Here is an 18,592-nt window from a genome sequence, read left to right as displayed (position 1 = left end):
TTGTCAGTCTTTCCTGAGATTGAAGTTACCTGTGCCTAAAACAATGTTCCAATGTGCAAAATGTATTCACTATTTAATTTCAATAATTAACATTTCCTCATCTATCATATTCAACAGACAATAGGTATTGTAAAATTGAATAGTGAGCACATCAGAACTTGACAAGTAGTATTAAATATTAGATTTTAAAATTTTATAAAAATAATAAACTTAAAGATCATTTACTATTTTACTTATAAGGATATAATCACAAAACTATAGATAATCATTTTCTATTATCAAATTTACTAAACCAACGAAATATTATTTATCTTATATATTTACATTAAACTATAAATGTAGATTTAATACATTTGTATATTTATATATGTATTTAGATATATAATAGTTAAATGTATGTATATAAAATCTAATATACATAAAATATTATATATCTATAAATTTGAGGACAAACACATATCTAGAATATATTTTATATTAAAATATAATGCAATAAGCTTTAAAATATTTCAGGTATTTTTCTTAAACTTTTGGGTGTTCACTTGCTATTGAATATGGGCTGTTTTTTAATTCTAAAATTAATTTTGTTTTATAATTTCATTTTTATAAATTATTTTAGAGGGTCTAAAAAGATGAATATAGCCCTAACCTGTTTGGCTAAGTGGATAGAGCATCAGCCTGCGAACTCAAGGGTCCCAGATTTGATTCCGGTCAAGGGCATGTACCTTGGTTGCGGGCACATCCCCAGTGAGGGGTGTGCAGGAGACAGCTGATCAATGTTTCTCTTTCATCAATGTTTCTAACTCTCTATCCCTCTCCCTTACTCTCTGTAAAAAATCAATAAAATATATTTTAATAAATAAATAAAAAGAAGAATATATTTATTAAAAAGTTGCTAAATTGCTTAAGTTTACAGAAATTTAACATAATGTAGTTACGGAAAAGATGGCAATAGTAAGATACCGTCAAAGTACACTTCTTCACAGTGAACATATTTTGAATTATATAAAGTTTTATTTGATCACTTGAAAATCCTATTATGCTTTATTTTCAAAATAATAAAATTACAGTTGAATAAAAACACTGTGTTATTATCTAATCTCAGTTCATTAGCATTACCTGAAATGTCTCTGGAGTACTTTGTTAGGTCATGTGGGGGGTGAGGGTGGGGACAACTATTTTCTTTTTCACAACATCTCATTCCTAACTAAAAATAGTGTTGAAGTTTGATTCAACATTTTCATGCAAAACATGTTTCATTACTTGTGGCTATGTTAAAAAATGTATAGTGCAATATTAAATACAAACCAAAAAATTAATTAAAATTGTTTTCTGATGCCAACAGGGAAAGATATCTTCCATACACTTTCCTTACAGCATTTTCTAAGAAAAAAATGTATTTGTAAATTGTTCCTCTGTCTCCTTGAGATGTATTTAAATATTTTTAAAAGTTAAATGAGCCTCTTGCCAATCTTGCATTATAAGAGAGTTCTCTTGGGGAACTTGAAGATTTCTATCTGAAATGTGAACATGAAGGAGGGTGGCATTCCAGTGGGAGTTTAGCCCAGGAACTTCATTCTAAGTTGTAACTTCTGCTTGTTGAAAAGATACAAGAAGTTTTATATTGCCTTTGGATAAAGAGAGTAAATATGTAGTGGATTGTATATGTCTGGCGATAATAAAAGGTTGATATTTCTTTTGCTCTGTGTAACCTCTTCAGCAGATTAGCTGTGATGCACATTACAGTCTGCTATAATGTATAATCAGTAAAAACAGAAACAACAAAAAAAAACCTGTTTTATTATTTTCTTCATTTTGTGTTAGGTTTACTGGATTGGCAGATTTTATCTTTAATTAAATGTTAAGATTTTATGATCTAGTAAGCATCAGTAATACATGCTCTTAAATCCTGTCTAGATCAACACCAGTTTTGATAGTGCAAAAATATGGTAATCCAGGTTTTCACCATAAAGAGCTAATATCTGTCACAGTTGGTAAAGGTGACCATATATAATTTCAGTCTTTAATAATCTGAAGATGGTGCCACTGATTTGGATGAAATAAGCTACTTATGAGGATTCTTAGAAGGTACTTGTCCCAAGTAACTGGCCTTTAAAGTGCTGCTGATCATTCAGAAAACTATTAAAGTGAAATGAATATCGAGCTGGATTTATACTTCCAATGTGAGCACAAGCTCTCCTGAGGCGTGGGCTGTGGTTTCTGTCATGTACTTATAAAGTTTCCCAGAGTCACTGATACTGGCCTTAACCCAACAGAAAGGAGGAATTTTAGAGAAGTTACTACTATTCTCATGGTCTACCTTGCTCTCCCGATTCACTTCAATTACTTTAAGGACTTTGTTCTACTAGAAAACAGACATTTAATTTGTTACACTACTTTTACTTCCTGCATTCTCAATAAGGATTCCTATACATATGTAATGGAACAACTAGGTACTGAGGCTACAAGTACACCAGAAAAGATAGAAAAACATAGAAAAGAACAACTTCTAATGAGCAGACAAACAAAAATCGAGCATTTATTGACAGAGGCTGGAAAGAGAGTCCAATGTCATTTGATTAATATTGGAATGTTAAGTGCTCTCAGGTAAAAGTATAGTTAGATAAACAAAGGTGGATGCCTATCATTCATGCCGACATAATTGACGATATTCTTAATATAGCTATTGATTCTGACCTGTGTGAAAAATTATCCATAGGTTGTACCTGCCATTAACGATTTAAAACAATTAGAGCTATGCACATTAAACACTGAAATTTCAGTATGGACACTTTGATGAATGCCTCATAAAAAGACATCAATACTGGATAGTGACCATAAGTGTCTTTGTGTTTCACATCTGGGAAAAAATAATTTGGAAGGATAGACTAATTATCAAAGCACCTGGATTATTGTGTAAACATAATGTTACTTATATGATTGATGGGAACTTAAGAGCAATTTATTGGGCTTTAAAAAAACACAATAGCAACCCTTAGGTAAAAATTTAGATTCTCAATCAAGCTACACAATCAAGCAATAAAGACATCACAAGAGGTTGTGCAAGTAATGTATAACAAAGGAGACTTTTTACACATTGCTAATCAAGAATCTGCCTTAGTCATTCATCATGAGTATATTTAAAGGTAATTCCTCAAGATAAATATTGTACTTGAGTTTTAAAAATCATCCCTTTATAATCCAGGAACTGTTTAGCTTTGCATTTTATTAGGGACTTGCTAGATATTTAGATAGCCAATTTTCGTCCGAGAGAAAGATGAAATAACAATGGAGATAATGGGAAAAAATGTGTTACTATCAAATAGGAACTAATAGGAGACATTGTAAGGATAAATACAATTATAAAAAAATAATAAATTTAGATTTCCCTAGTACCAAAGGGAAAGAGAACTAACCCTCTCCTTCCGTTTAGCATATTCCTTTAAAAATTTATTTGTAGATTGTTTCTCTATATATCTGAGATGTAGGTGATTTTAAAAAAAATGTATAAATGAGCTTCTTGTCAGTTTTGCATCCCAGCGGTATTTTTCTGGTTAGAATGTAAACATCAAGGAGGGTGGCAACCTGCAATCTACTCTCTGTGGGAGTTGAGCCAAGGCACTTGACTCCAAGTTATAACTTCTGCCTGTCAAATGCAGTTGCAAAAATGAACTTATTTTCTGAAGCTAAAACCAATAAATAAAAGTGAAAATGCATTTTAGAATATTGACTAAGTTTACAAGAATAGAATCAATAGCACAATATTTTTATTCTTAATATAGCCATCCTCATTACTTATCATTAGACTTGTTTCAACTGCTGGATTTTTTATATATCCATAAAAACAATAAGATATACAAGGCATCTTACTATTTATCTTGATAAGATATCTATCATCACAGTGTCTTTGTATAAGTACCTTGTACATTTGCAAAATTTATATGTTACAAAATATTAATTCTTCATTTCAATAATTACAGGGTTAGGCAAAAGTAGGTTTACAGTTGTTCATATGGAAAAGTAATAATAATACAAGGATAAACAAGAATAAATCTAATCTAAGAATAGATAAACATGGTAATTGACCATACCTCCGCTATGCTTCCATTGGCTAATCAGCACGATATGCAAATTAAGCCAGCCAAAATGGTGGCTGGCAGCCACGCAGCTGAAGCGAGCAGGAGGCTTGCTTGCTCCAGTGATGGAGGAAGCCAAGCTTCCTCCCTGCTGCGGCCTAGCTCTGATCTCCACTCTGAGCAACAAAGTTGCAATTATAGAAGCTAAACAAACCCCAGATACCTGCTTTCAGCAGGCCGTGGCCTCGGAGCTGGAGTGGCAACAAACTTTCAATTATAGAATGTAAATAAATCCCAGAATAAAAAAAGAAAAAAAGGAGAGGCCAGTAGCTTCAGTCACCAGCAGGCTTGGCCAGCATGAAAACAGCCCTCAGCCCCTCATCCAGACTGGCCAGGCACCCCAGTGGGGACCCTCACCCTAAAGGGGGTGTGGCAAGCCTGAAAACAGCCCTCAGCCCCTCATCCAGACTGGCCAGGCACCCCAGTGGGTATCCCCACCCTAAAGGGGGTGCGGGCAGCCTGAAAACAGCCATCAGCCCCTCATCCAGGCTGGCCAGGCACCCCAGTGAGGACCCCCACCTGAAGGGGGTGTGACCAGCTGCAAACACCCATCAGCTCCTCACCCAGGCTGGCCAGGCACCCAAGCGAGACCCCCACCCTGATCCGGGACACCATTCAGGGCAAACCAGCCGGCCCCCACCCGTGCACCAGGCCTCTATCCTATATAGTAAAAGGGTAATATGCAAACTGACCCTAACAGCAGAAAGTCTGGGAATAACTGGTCACTATGACACACACTGACCACCAGGGGGCAGATGCTCAATGCAGGAGCTGCCCTCTGGTGGTCAGTGAGCTCCCACATGGGGGAGCTCTGCTCAGCCACAAGCCAGGCTGATGGCTGCCAGTACAGTGGTGGTGGTGGGAGCTTCTCCTGCCTCCTCAGCAGCGCTAAGGATGTCCAACTGCAGCTTAGGTCTGCTCCATGCTGGCAAGTGGACATCCCCCGAGGGCTGCCAGGCTGCCAGAGGGATGTCTGATTGCCAGCTTAGGCCCAATCCCTAGGGAGCAGGCCTAAGCCACCAGGTGGTCATCCCCCAAGGGGTCCGGGCTGAGGGACGTTCCCCCACTGAGTGCACAAATTTTTGTGCACTGGGCCTCTAGTAATAATATAAAAATAAACTGTTTTGCATACTCACAACTCTAAACCTAGTTTTTTCCACCTCTGTAATTTTTATATTTTGTAAATGAATGTTTTTCATACATTTTCTCAAATCTATCAGGAGGAACAAATTTTGGTGAAGTCCCTGCAATTAGATGATTTCTCAAAATTCCGACTTTTAAATACATTGCTTCCAGTGCCTCAAGATGCATTTGTTCATTAGTGGTATGTTTCTTTGCTCATATTCTAGTGATCCCCTGAAGTATAGTATATAGTAAAGTATTATATCTTGTTAATATATAAGTACAGCATGGCACTGCTAAAATAAACATGTGAATATTTAATTTAGTTGCTAAATTTTTTTCAAATTGTTATGTATCTAAGAGTTAATTTTCTATATCTACTTATGGAATATTCCAAATAGAAAATGAATCTACAACTGTTGACTATGAAGTAATTACTGCTCAAATTATTGTGTCCATAGCATCTAGTGTGTACCTGTAAAGCTCACATTTTCCTATGATAAAACTACACATTAAATTTTAGAACATATTAATTTTCATGCCACTAGATATGAAAAATATTTTATGAACCCATTGTCTCTTATGAATTACTCTTAACAAACCTGTCAATATTCTTTTGAATGTGGAGAATATAAAGGATCTAATAAAGGAAGAGGATGCAACCATTGAGCTATAGAAGTTCATTACTGAAGCTACTTTTTCTTTTCTTCTTCAACTTTCAGAATTATAATACAGTAGAGAAGTTTGTGTATTGCGAAAGGGTTAGATGTATTAATTTCTTGAGATAATATATTTGAAAGTATGTACTTGCTAAATTCAGGTAACAGGTTTTATGAATACTTCATCCAAATGCCATTTGGATACACTAAATTTTCATTAGTCAGAGGGACTGACTTCCTTTGAAACTGAATAAAATAGCTGTTCATTAAATTGACTAGGTGAGAATTTGCAACAATAAATTATTGTTTTAATTATATTAATGGTACTCTGACTTTGTTGCTGAGAAATAGAAAGCTTATATTTTTCATCTAGCTAGAAAGAGCCAATGTAGAGGGGAGACAAAGACTGCATATGTTTTAAACTAAGAAACCCACTTAAGCAGATTTATAATGTCAACTTGAAAACAAGAATGTGGTGCAACATTAGTCATACCACAGATAAGGCGATTTTACTTTACATTCAGACTTCTAAATAGTTTCATGCAGTTCATTCTGACTCCAGTATAACCTGAACAATAAAGATAGGCATAACTTCAAAAAGATATACTGCCCAATTCTGGAGGGGAAAAAATAAACATGATATATTTTGTAAGCTGTGCCACTCTACAATTTGCAGTTGTGGTGCCCTTTTGAATATGAGAATCTGGAGATAATTTAAAGGCAAATATAACCAGCCTGTTTTAGAGAATTCGAGCACCCCCCCAACTTCACCCCATCATAAATTCTATAGCACCATAGATTCCAGAATATGAATACACTGTTCCTGCAACCAAGCTTTGAGCCTTACATTCAGGTAGCTGCCTAATTTATATTTCCACCTGCACTTGTCAAGATACTTCAATAATGTCAATGACTTTATATGACATGCCATTGAAAATGAAGGATTGAGATGATAGGGAGCAAATAGGCAGATGCTTGGGGTAGTAACATAATAAATGTTATGCCTAGAAGAGAAAATGGACATGGAAATTATTATAATAAAAGTAGTAAGGGCTGCAACACAGTTATGCTTATACTTCTATGAGGCCAGAGATATATGCTCTGTCTCAGCCAGAAGCCTGATGGAAAAGAACCATGGAAAAGACCCTAAACAATAAACTTAATGAACAAGGATTATGTACACTTAGAAAATGAATATATAATTAGAACATCAGACTCCTTAGTTAGGAAAAGAAAAACAAAAGAGAAGTCAGGAACCCAAGGTTGCCCTGGAGAAAACTGTCAGCCAAACAGATGGGTGTCATTAAACTTGGGTGCTCAAATGGACCTTTGACGTTGCTTTTTGTAAAGAAGAAGATATCTTGAGAGGGAAAGTATGTGTGTATGTATATGTGTGTATATGTGTATGCATGTGAATACTGTATATAACACCACAATTTAGCTCATTAATTTTTTTAATTTAAAAAAATATTTCTGTGGTAATGTTAATAATGAAAATAAATGTTGACCTATTTTAATAACATTGCTTGTTTAATGTATCCTGTATTTCTCTTTGCACTGTTTATTTTTATGGAGATAAAAAAGTAAAATACTTTTTGCATTAAGAATGATGGTTTTTAATCATTATTTTTACTTCATCTTTTATGATGATTATTTTACATAATTGTTTGGAAAATTTCCAAAAAACATAAGAATCATTGCTTGTTAATTCTCCACTACTTAATCTATAAATACATATATCAAATTTCCTTTCAGAAATGTAATACCAAATAATCAGCAATTCTGTTCAGTGTGTGATTATGCAATACCAGGTTCAAAGCAAAAACTTACAGTAATTTAGAATAATATTCTATATCCTATTAAGTCAATATTTTAAAAAAATTTATTACCAATACTGTATTATGTGTTTTTTTTCAATTACCAATAATTTATGCTGATAAATGTATGACAAAGGGAAGACTTTATTTTCACTATTTGTTTCATTAGAATCAGGTGACTCAAAGAATGATTCACAATACTGCAGAATAGATTCATCTCATTGATATCAACTAAAACATGAACACAGAAATGTCATTAGTCATCTAAAGATGGTGATAGAGTCATGTTAAAGAATAAAGAAATATCTTTGCATATACACCTTTTTTTACTTAGTATTTTTTCTTAGTAATGAATGACAGGAGAGAGCCTATTTCCCAACATTTTTCAGCAGAAAACAGAAAATTTTCATTTTTAGAAGTAAAGTTATGTTGAATATGTGTACTTTATTTGTATTAAATATTTAATTACTGCATTCATTCTACAAAAGAATATTGGTAGATTTATGTCTTTACTTAGGTGGAAGAAATGTATTAAAATAATCTCTTCCCTCTAAGTAAAGATGTGTTAACTAGTATATTTGATTAAACAATTAAACATTCCCTACTAGAGTTTATTGTTCATTATCAAATCTGTAACTAAAGACAAATGATACTCAACAATGAATAACAGTTTATTAAACTACTATAGTTATAAATATGTACGCACATTTCCCATCAGTTCCTAAAGATCTAACATGCTAAAACCTGCTTCTAAATTCATGAGTTTTTATATAATTTAAATATTAACATGCAACTAGGTAAAGCTTTCTTTAAAGAGTGGTACATTAGAAAACACATCAAAACTAATTTATAAATATCTTGCTAATTTGCTTAAGGGATTAAACACATAGCTGCACGCCAAAGGGAAAACTTCTTTGAAAACAGAATTTTGGCTTGAATCCTTTAATAACAGTAAATACACACACACAAAAAAATCAAAAGTATATTTTATTTTCTATTCCTTTGCTTATTAGAAATTGTAGCTCATGTTCCATATAATGCCTTTAAGGAAGTTATTTTAATATGTGTTGTTTTAAATTTCAATGTGTGAACGAAAATCTTGCTCTAAAATTGTCAGTTTGGGTTTTTAATCAGCCTATGTGCTAAGACATAATTAAGCTGATATATATATATATATATATATATATATATATATATATATATATATATCCTTATGTGATTATTGGTACTAGCTATACAAGTCTGCAATTGGGATGTAGGAAGGGTAAACTGAGAGATTGGCATCTTCTAGAGCTGTAGTTCACACACAGAATTCCTTCTTCAGGAAAGCCTCAGTTCCGTTCCTAAGGCCTTAACCTCAAGAGTCTGGATCATTAGAAGTCCTGCATCAATTAGATTATTAAAGTTTGCCATTGACTTTAATCACCGAACATGGTTAGAGAACCCTAAGATATCTTTTATATTCCAGGTATGTTTGTTTATCTCCATTTTATAATAACAACACAATTTTCCCTAGGATATCATGAAAAATCATTCCATCTATTACAATACCTTCCTTTTTTATTGTTGACACTATTACAGATGTCCCCCATCTCCCCCCCCCCCCGCCCCCTTCACCAGTCCCCTCCCTCCTCCACTGGCCTTCACCACATAGTTGCCTGTGTCCATGGGCTATGTATACATGCATATATGTTCTTTGGCTAATCTCTTCCAGTCCTCCCCAGCTCCTTCCCTCCTGAGATCTGTCAGCCTATTCATATATCCATGCCTCTGGTCCTGTTTTGTTTGTCAGTTTATTTTGCTCATTTTATTGGCTATTGATTTAGAGGCAATAGGAACCCAAAGTGGCTGAATGGCAGTTAAACATTTACATTAGTATTGTCTCTCCCGGTAGAAGCATCTGTCCCTTTGAAGCTTACACTTCTAAACCATCAGCGCTTAAGATTGTGCGAATAAGGAAAAAAATGTATTTTCCTAGTAGGTCACTAGTAAGTGGAGTCATTCCATTTTCACACATTGATTTTCAGACCTCTAACTCTTTGCTTTGGGCACAACATCCCTGAATCAATTGAACATTGATGTAGAGCATGTAGAGCATCCTGGAAGACATTTCCCCACCCTCACAAGACATTGCCACCTAGTTGGTGCTATAACTCCATCATCACAGGGCCACTTACATTTTCTATCTAGCCAAGGGCTTCATGATTATGGGAAACATGATATGAACAGTACATTTTATAAAGATAAGCCCAACATCATAATTTATTTTCTGCAGAGTGAGTTTTTGAACATAAATACAATATGGACTATCAAGATGGTAGAGTAGGCATTTTGTAGGTCTAAAAATGTGTTTTGGCAAAAGTTTGCCTTCAGGAAGATAAATCTATACCCAGAGAAAGTAATTAGAAGTGCAGCCCATTCCATAACTGAAATAATTTAAGGTATTCAGTCAGCCACCAGGTAGCTGCTGACCACCCCTAGGAATGAGGGTCATATGCAGGATTTAGTGATATTCTTTGCTGCTGGTAGATTAGTTGCTCTAGCCAGGTTGACTTATCAGAATGAGTTACCTCACATATTTCCTTATTGAAACTGTCCCCTGCTAAAGTCACATTTTGGTAATCACATCAGACATATATATCTTCATATTGTTTCATATTCAACAAGGACTATCCAGATACATCTCTTCCAGATCTTCTTGATACCAATTTTATTTCTTTCAAACCAGCCATCAAAACTATTCACCACAGCCCATATGGACCATTACGTATTTCTGGCCACTTAGCCTTCTAAATCAGTGGTTCTCAACCAGTGGGTCGCAACCCCTTTGGTGGTCGAACGACCCTTTCACAGGGGTCGCCTAAGACCATCCTGCATATCAGATATTTACATTATGATTCATAACAGTAGCAACATTACAGTTATGAAGTAGCAACAAAAATAATTTTATGGTTGGGTCACAACATGAGGAACTGTATTTAAAGGGCCAGAAGGTTGAGAAGCACTGTTCTAAATGAACAACCAGGTGCACCACTTGGAGGTCTCCCTACTGAGAGAAATTTACTTTACCACCGTCCTTCACAGCTGTACTATAAAGGGGCTATGGTGTTCCATTGTCTACATCCAGGGGGTGTCTGTATATTGTACAGGAGCATCTGTCAGCCAGGCCAAAGTTTTCCCTTTAACCATCAACAACTTATGACTCTCTATGAGATCATAGGTGCAGAGTAAGAAACAGGAAGGACTGTGGTAGGAGTAAGGGCCATGGACATTTGGGTCCCTTTCTCATTTAATTTGCTTGTACTTTCAGGGTCTGCTTTAGCCTGATCTCATATATACCACTTCCACTTGATTAAAGGAACAGTCAACACTATGACTTGGAGGGTCAGATGACATACATTTCATAATGAACAGCTCAGGTTGTTTGGTAAATGGTGGCCCACATCATTAAGCCTTTGATCATACAAAGCTATTTCTCAAAAGAAGACTAGTTATTAATAGAGGTTGGCAGAGTTTTACTCCTAAGAATCAGCATTATGATTCACCTACACAGGCCTTTCATGGGTTCAAAAAATCACAAGGATCTCTCACTGTCAATTCAAATATTAATTGATCTACTAGATCGTGTTGCTCAAATCATCAGTGAGCATCTTACATAATAGTCTGGACTCATTGTGGAGACTTTTGTTGTTTTGAGTCCTGCTTAAAAGTAGAAGTTTTGGGGGCTTCTTAGATCAGAGTAACACACACAAGTGAGATATATGTTGTTTCCAGAGCTCAGAGGCCCAATATACCTGTTGTTTTCTTTTTTCTTTTTTTTTGTAAAAATAGCCAGATAAGACAATTTATTCGACACCTTAGAAAGGATACCTCGGTAAGTTGTAAGGCTCCTCTCTCCTCTTGGATTTACTTCCCACCCTCTGACATGCAAAGATCCTGCCTATATATCAACAGTAGTTGCTATTTCTTGCACACCAGGTCCAACTAGCATGGTATTATCAATATAATGGATAAGCATGCTTCTTGTGGAAGGTAAAAATGATTGAGTTCTCTGAAATCTAAATCATAACTTGGAGCTGTAGCATTAATATATCCTTGATATACAAGAAGTGGATTATTGGCATTGCAAGCTGAAAGCAAACTATTTCTGATGATTGTTACTAACAGATAAGAGAAAAATAAATAAATAAATGAACAAAAGCTCCTACATTTGTCTCAGTATAGCTACACACCAGGCATTGAAGTATCTGTTTATTTTCTCCAGCAATAAATTCTCATCTGAAATACCATTTGCAACTGGAGTCACCTACTGATTAATTTTATGATTACTAGGGACCCAGTGCATGAATTTGTGCACCTTGAAAGGAACTGTGGGCCAAGAGGCTACAGTGGGCACAGAGGCGGGTCTCAGCCCATCTTCCACGCTCCCACCCAGCCCCTCCCACCACCGCCCCGGGCCCCTGTCTGCCTGCAGCCCTGCTCCTGCTGCCGCCACTCCCATGCACTGACAGTACAGGCCCAGCTTGCATCCCCTGACAATGCGGAATGATTGGGGCCTGCGCCAGCAGTGGGTGCAAGCGGCAGCGGCTGCCCCAATTGCCCCTTAGGAGCAGGGCAAGGTGGAGAAGCCCTCAGGGGGCAATCAGGACCAGCAGCTGTGGCTCACACCTGCTGATGGTGCCAAGAGATAGAGACCGATGCCAGGCACTGGCAGCGGGTGCGAGCAGGGCCAGCACTGGCAGCAGGTGTGAGTGCCAGGCAGAACCATGGCACGCAGGAGCAAAGAATTTTCAGTAACCACCAGAGGCTCACCCCAATGACAGTGGCCGGAGCCCCACTTTGGCCTGGCACCCCCGCTCTCCTGCTCCACCATCCCGCCATGGCCAATGCTGCCATGTTTTGCACACGCCCCCTGGTGTTCAGCACACATCATAGTGACCAGTTGTTTGGTTGTTTGGTTGTTTCGGTTGTTCCACTGTTTGGTCAATTTGCATATTAGCCTTTTATTTTATAGGATTATTACACACTTTCACCTGTTTCTTCACAAGTAAGACAGGCATGTTGAATGGGATGTGGGAAGAATCCCCATCCCCACACCTTTCAAGTCCTCAATGGCGGCACTCAAGGCTCTAAAATTACCCCAGAAAGTGGCATTGCTATTTGTTACATTCTGTGGGCAGAAACAGTTCTAGAGGTTCCCACTTGGTCTTTTGTACCATAGCAGCTTTCCCTCCACAGGCCAGGGCACCAATGTGGACATTCTCCTGGTTGCTGAATATTTTTTTTTAAACTATGTATTCCAAAACATAAAAAGAAACAACAACAACAAAAAACAAAGAAACACCAAAAAAAACAAAAACAAAAACAAAACAAAACCCCAACAACTATAAAATTGGTTCCGAGATCCTTTGGGCCCACTGGAGAGACACTGGAGTTAAAAATTCTTTGATGGCTGGAGCTGGTTTGTCTCAGTGGATAGAGTGTTGGCCTGAGGACTGAAGGGTCCCAGGTTTGATTCCAGTCAAGGGCACAGTCCTGGGTTGAGGGCTGTGTAGGAGGCAGCCAATCAATAGATCTCTCTCATCATTGAGGTTTTTTTTTTCTCTCTCCCTCTCCCTTCCTCTCTGAAATAAATAAAAATATATTTTAAAAAAATTTTTGATGACCCAACCTCCAAAAGCCCCTCCTTCCACTGATGGGCTCCCAACTTAGGTTTCTATTCCTGGGAATTAGGACCAATTAAAACCCTGTGTCTAGAAATTTTAGAAAAAGGTGATTTTTTTCCTTTTCCCCTAATGTACAATCTCCCTGGTAAATTTCTGTGGTCCCTATGAAGAGGTCTGGGGGATAGATTAACAGGATAAGTTTTGACAGTTTTACAGGGTCTTTTTTCAAGGGGATCTGGCTTCCCTTCCATGGAAAGTGTCCTGTATCTATAAACTGCCTCAAATCTGAGAATTCCTTTAAGGGCTATAACTCAGTTTTATGATTAAAGTTAGAATTTTGCACGTTAGTCTTGGTGATATGGACCCTGTTGATGCCGGTATGTGAGGTGATTAGAACCCTTGGAGTACAGGAGTGGTATTACAATTATTGATATAGTCTCATGGGGGACAACATGGAGTATAGATATATGTGCACGCAGGAGCACCTGAATGGAACCTAGCTATAATTAGTCACAGAGAAACAACAAAAGTCGAGCTCAAGAGGAAAACAAGTGAGGCTGTAGATCAGTGGTTCTCAACCTTGGCTGCACATTAGAATCACCTGGGAATCTTTTTAAAATCCTGATTTATGGGCCTCATCCTCCAGAAATTCTGTTTGCTACTAATGTTGTGGCCCCACTTCATAACAAAGAAACAGAATTTCCGGAGGATGAGGCCCAGAAATCAGGATTTTAAAAAGATTCCCAGGTGATTCTAATGTGCAGCCAAGGTTGAGAACCACTGCTGTCGATATAGCTGGTGATTATTGTGCACACTCAGCTGAGCTGCATTATTGAGATGGAAATAGCATCAGGGAAAATGCTCATGTAGGCTCTGGGACCTCTGGCATTCCAGTTCCAGCCAAAGTCAAGTCTGGAACTACCCCATCTACACCTCTTGGCATTAAAACATATAATCCTAAATAATATAGAAAACAAAACACAGGTCAATGACAAAAAGCAGAATGATAATAATAACATATTTCAAAATGTGTACCTGAGCCAAAAAGCTCAGAAAGAAATGTATAGCTTTAAATTTATATCTGAGAAAAGGGATAAGTCTGAAAATATGTGACATATTCTTCATATCCAAAGTTTAGGGGAAAAACAAACTAAAAGAAAACATGAATAACTAAATAATAAAAGTAAGAACAGAAAATTAGTGCTGGTATCACACAACGGGGAAAAAATAAAAATAGTGGGAGGGTTTTAAAATTGATAACACTACAGCAAGATTAATAAAAAGTGAAAGTATACAAATCATATCACCAAACAGCAGGACAGATAGTGCATCCCAGAGAACCAGAGGAATTCAAAATAAAATAAGTGGATGTTAACAACAGCTTTACCCCAATAATATGAACAATTAAAGTTAAAAAACATTCCCCCAAAGCACAATTAAGTAAGACTGAATGAAGATTATAGGATTCATCTGATTCACATTAATCTATTTTAAAAATCATCCTCCTCCCCCCAAACCTGCACAATTTTATATGTTCACTGGTAAAAACACTTGACATTTTTAATAATAAATAATACCAAGTTCACATAAGCTTTTAATAGAAACAGAAGAAATACTTCCCAATAATTTTATGAGATGAGCGTAACCTACCTTAGTCGAAACCCTAACAAAAACATTACAGGAAAGGAACATGATCTCCTGAACATAAATAGTAATGAAAAAATCGATGCTAACATTACATAAAAAGGTAAATCAGAGATAAGTTGTTCTCATACCAGAAGCGTCTATTAGAATAAAATTCAATTAATGTAACAAAGAAAGAAGCAGGAAAATTACGATAAAAGCCAACATATTACTCATATATTTTAGTAAAAATGCTGAAAACCAAGACAAAAATTCAAAAGGAGCCAGAGTAAAGCTACTCATAACATACAAAAGAAACCCAATAAAATTAATGGCTGAGTACTCATCAGCAACAATGAGTTCAGAAGGCAATGCAAAGACATAGTCAAAATGCTTAAAGAATCAGTCAACCAAGTATCTTATAAATGGCAAAACTATGTTTCAAAAATATAAAGCAACAGAATTATAGTTTCAATACTGACATAAGAAGGCCTAGAAGTTTTCGATCCCATCCTTACAATATAAATTCCAAACAAACTCAGAATCAACAACATTTTTGGATCCATCAGAGAAAGAATATCAAGGGTCAAGCTGAGAGTCTGAAATCTGGAAAAACTGGCAAATTTCAGAGAATCACAGATAAGACTCTTACCTGAAGCAGAACTTGCTGGAGCCATAAGTGGTCATTCTGAAAAACTGCTAAAAAATGTGTATAGAATAGAGTGGATTTCATGGGGTCAGCAGTCTTTGGGGAACCCCGTGTTGTTGTGCCTTTTATCTCTAAGATCCCAACTAGGTTCTAAAATATCAAGAAACATGCTTCTGGCGGAAGAGGAAAGTAAACTTTTTTTTTTTTTTAATCCTCAATAGAGGATATGTTAATTGATTTCAGAGAGAGGAAGAGAGGGAGAGAGGGAGAGAGGGAGAGAGGGAGAGAGGGAGAGAGGGAGAGAGGGAGAGGGGGAGAGAGAGGGAGAGAGAGAGAGAGGGAGAGAGAGAGAGAGAGAGAGAGAGAGAGAGAGAGAGAGAGAGAGAGACAGACATTAATGGGTTGCCTCTCTTAAGTACCCTGACCAAGGAACTTACCTGAAACCTTTTTGTAGAGGGGGCACTCCAACCAACTGAGCCACCGCCAAGGCTGAAGGTAAGCATTTGAAATGTGCTGAGAGTATTCTCCACACGGAAGGCTTACATTCCAGCAAAAATAAATTTCCAAGAGCCCATTTCACCTGGCAACAGGACATTTCTCTGATTTCAGCCCCTCTAGCCTTCCTTTCTCACATAATGAAGGAAAAACAACAGACACCTGAATTTTGAAGCTCCTTGCACTTAAAGCTACAGCAGATATTAAAAACGGCTCAATGTTAACCATATCAACATAGCATTTCACATGAAAATCTTACTTACATGAGTTCCTGTTACCCAATATTCTGGGTTGAATTATATCCTCCAAAAGATATGTGGATTTCTCACTCCTAATACCTGAAAATATATCCTCATTTATAAATAGGGTTTTTGCCACTCTAATCAAGTTGATATGAGGTTATACTGAATTACAGTGGGCCTTAATCCAAACACGGGTGTCTTTATAAGAGGAGGGAAATCTGAACACAGAGATACATGGGAACAATACCGTGGGACAATGGAGGCAGATATCAAATTAACGCATCTGCAAAACAAGAAATACCAAGGGTTTCTGGTAACAGAAGATGCTCCCCTAGAAACTTCCAGGTGAGAATGTCCCTTGCAACAGCTTTATTGTGAATTTCTAGCCTCCAAAACCATGAGAAAATAAGTACATTTCTGTTTAAAGTGACTCAGGTTGTGGTGTTATGGGAGACCTCAGATACTAACACAGATTTTGGTAGTGAGAGTGAAACGCTGCTGTTACTCATGTTTAAACATTTTGAAGGAATTTGGAATTGGAAAATGAATAGCAACTGGAAGTGTTTCTAGCTTCATGATAGAAATTCATTCTAAAGTTAACACGTAAAGGCAAAGGACACAGAATAGTCATCGTGACAATAAAAATAGAACAACTAAGTTAGGGGGAAAAACAAACTGACACTACCTGATCTCAAGATTTACTGTGCAAAGCCACAGTAACAAAAACATTGGTACTGGCAAAAAAAAAAAAAAAAAAAAAAAAAAAAGAAAAAAGACATCTAGATCAACTGGAAAAGAATAGAGAACTAAGATATAGACACATATACATATATTCTATTAAATTTTGACTAAGCCAAAAAGATAACTCAAAGGAGAAGAAAAATTGTCTATTAAGGAATGGATCTGTAAAAATTGGACATACAAATGCAAATTATGGTTACTCTTGACCAAGAACCTACAAATATGACCAAAATGAACTTAAAATGGATCATAGTCCTAAATGTAAAATTCAAAAACCTCACAATTCTAAAAGAGAAAAAGAAAAAATCTAATTGACTTTAGGTTTGCCAATGAGTTTTTAAGATATAAAAGCAAAAATAATGATCTATAAGAAAATTAAAACAGAAAAGTTGGACTTTGTTAATTTAAAATCTTCTACTCTGTGAGAAACACTATTAAGAGAATGAAAATTAAACTACAGATAGGGGTAAAATTACAAAACCCTATCTGATAAAGGACCTATATCCAAAACATATAAAGAACTTTTAAAACTCACAATTAGAAATACAGTAGCTTAATTTTAAAAAAGAGGGGGGAAGCAGTATGGTTCAGTGGTTGAGCGTTAACCTATGAACCAAGAGGTCACAATTTTATTCTAGATCAGGGCACATGCCTGGTTTGTTGGCTTGATCTCCAGATGGGGATGTATAGGAGGCAGCCGATCAATGTTTCCCTCTCATCATTGATGTTTCTATCTCTCTCTCCCTCTCCTTTCCTCTCTGAAATCAATAAAAATATATTTTTAAAAAGAAAAGTACTCTTTATATTATTCCACCCATAATTTTGTGTAGTACCTGGTTCTTTTTAACTCCTAATTGTAACTGATTTTAAACTTGTCTAGTACATGATTTTAATTTCATTTGTAATTACTTTTACAATATTCATTAATTTCAATAATAATCAGTGACAAAAATAGTTTCTAGAAGTTTACCAAGATTATTTAAATTATGAGATAATTTTAAAAAGCAGGTTAGAGTAGAGGAAATAAATAATGTTAGGAAAAGTAATCTTATTTAATACACTTAAAAATGCTGCCACAAAATGAATTAAACCTTATGTTCTTCAGGTGGAGAGAATTTGGGCTTCAAAGAAGAGGGAGTCACTTGAATCATCTTCAGTTGAAGTCAATTGAAGTGCATGTGATGGGGGAAAGGACTTGGAGGTAGTTTATTTGCTGTGTCAGGAAGAATACAACGTAATCTAGCTATATGCCATAGATTTCAGATTTCTTCTCCCTCCCTCTTTTCAGGTTGAATAGGACGTAATATTGAGAACTGAAAACTATCTGGTACCAACTGGCAAACATAAAGGTATTGGAAGTACATGAACTCACTTATATGTGGAATCTACAAAATAAACTGGCAAACAAAATAGATCCAGAGACATGAAAGCATAAAACAGAC

The sequence above is a fragment of the Myotis myotis genome, unplaced genomic scaffold (genome assembly GCF_014108235.1).
Source record: "Myotis myotis isolate mMyoMyo1 unplaced genomic scaffold, mMyoMyo1.p scaffold_m19_p_5, whole genome shotgun sequence".
NCBI classification, from domain to species: domain Eukaryota; kingdom Metazoa; phylum Chordata; class Mammalia; order Chiroptera; family Vespertilionidae; genus Myotis; species Myotis myotis.
The sequence above is the reverse complement of the archived record's forward strand: the minus strand, read 5'-3'. Positions refer to the sequence as shown.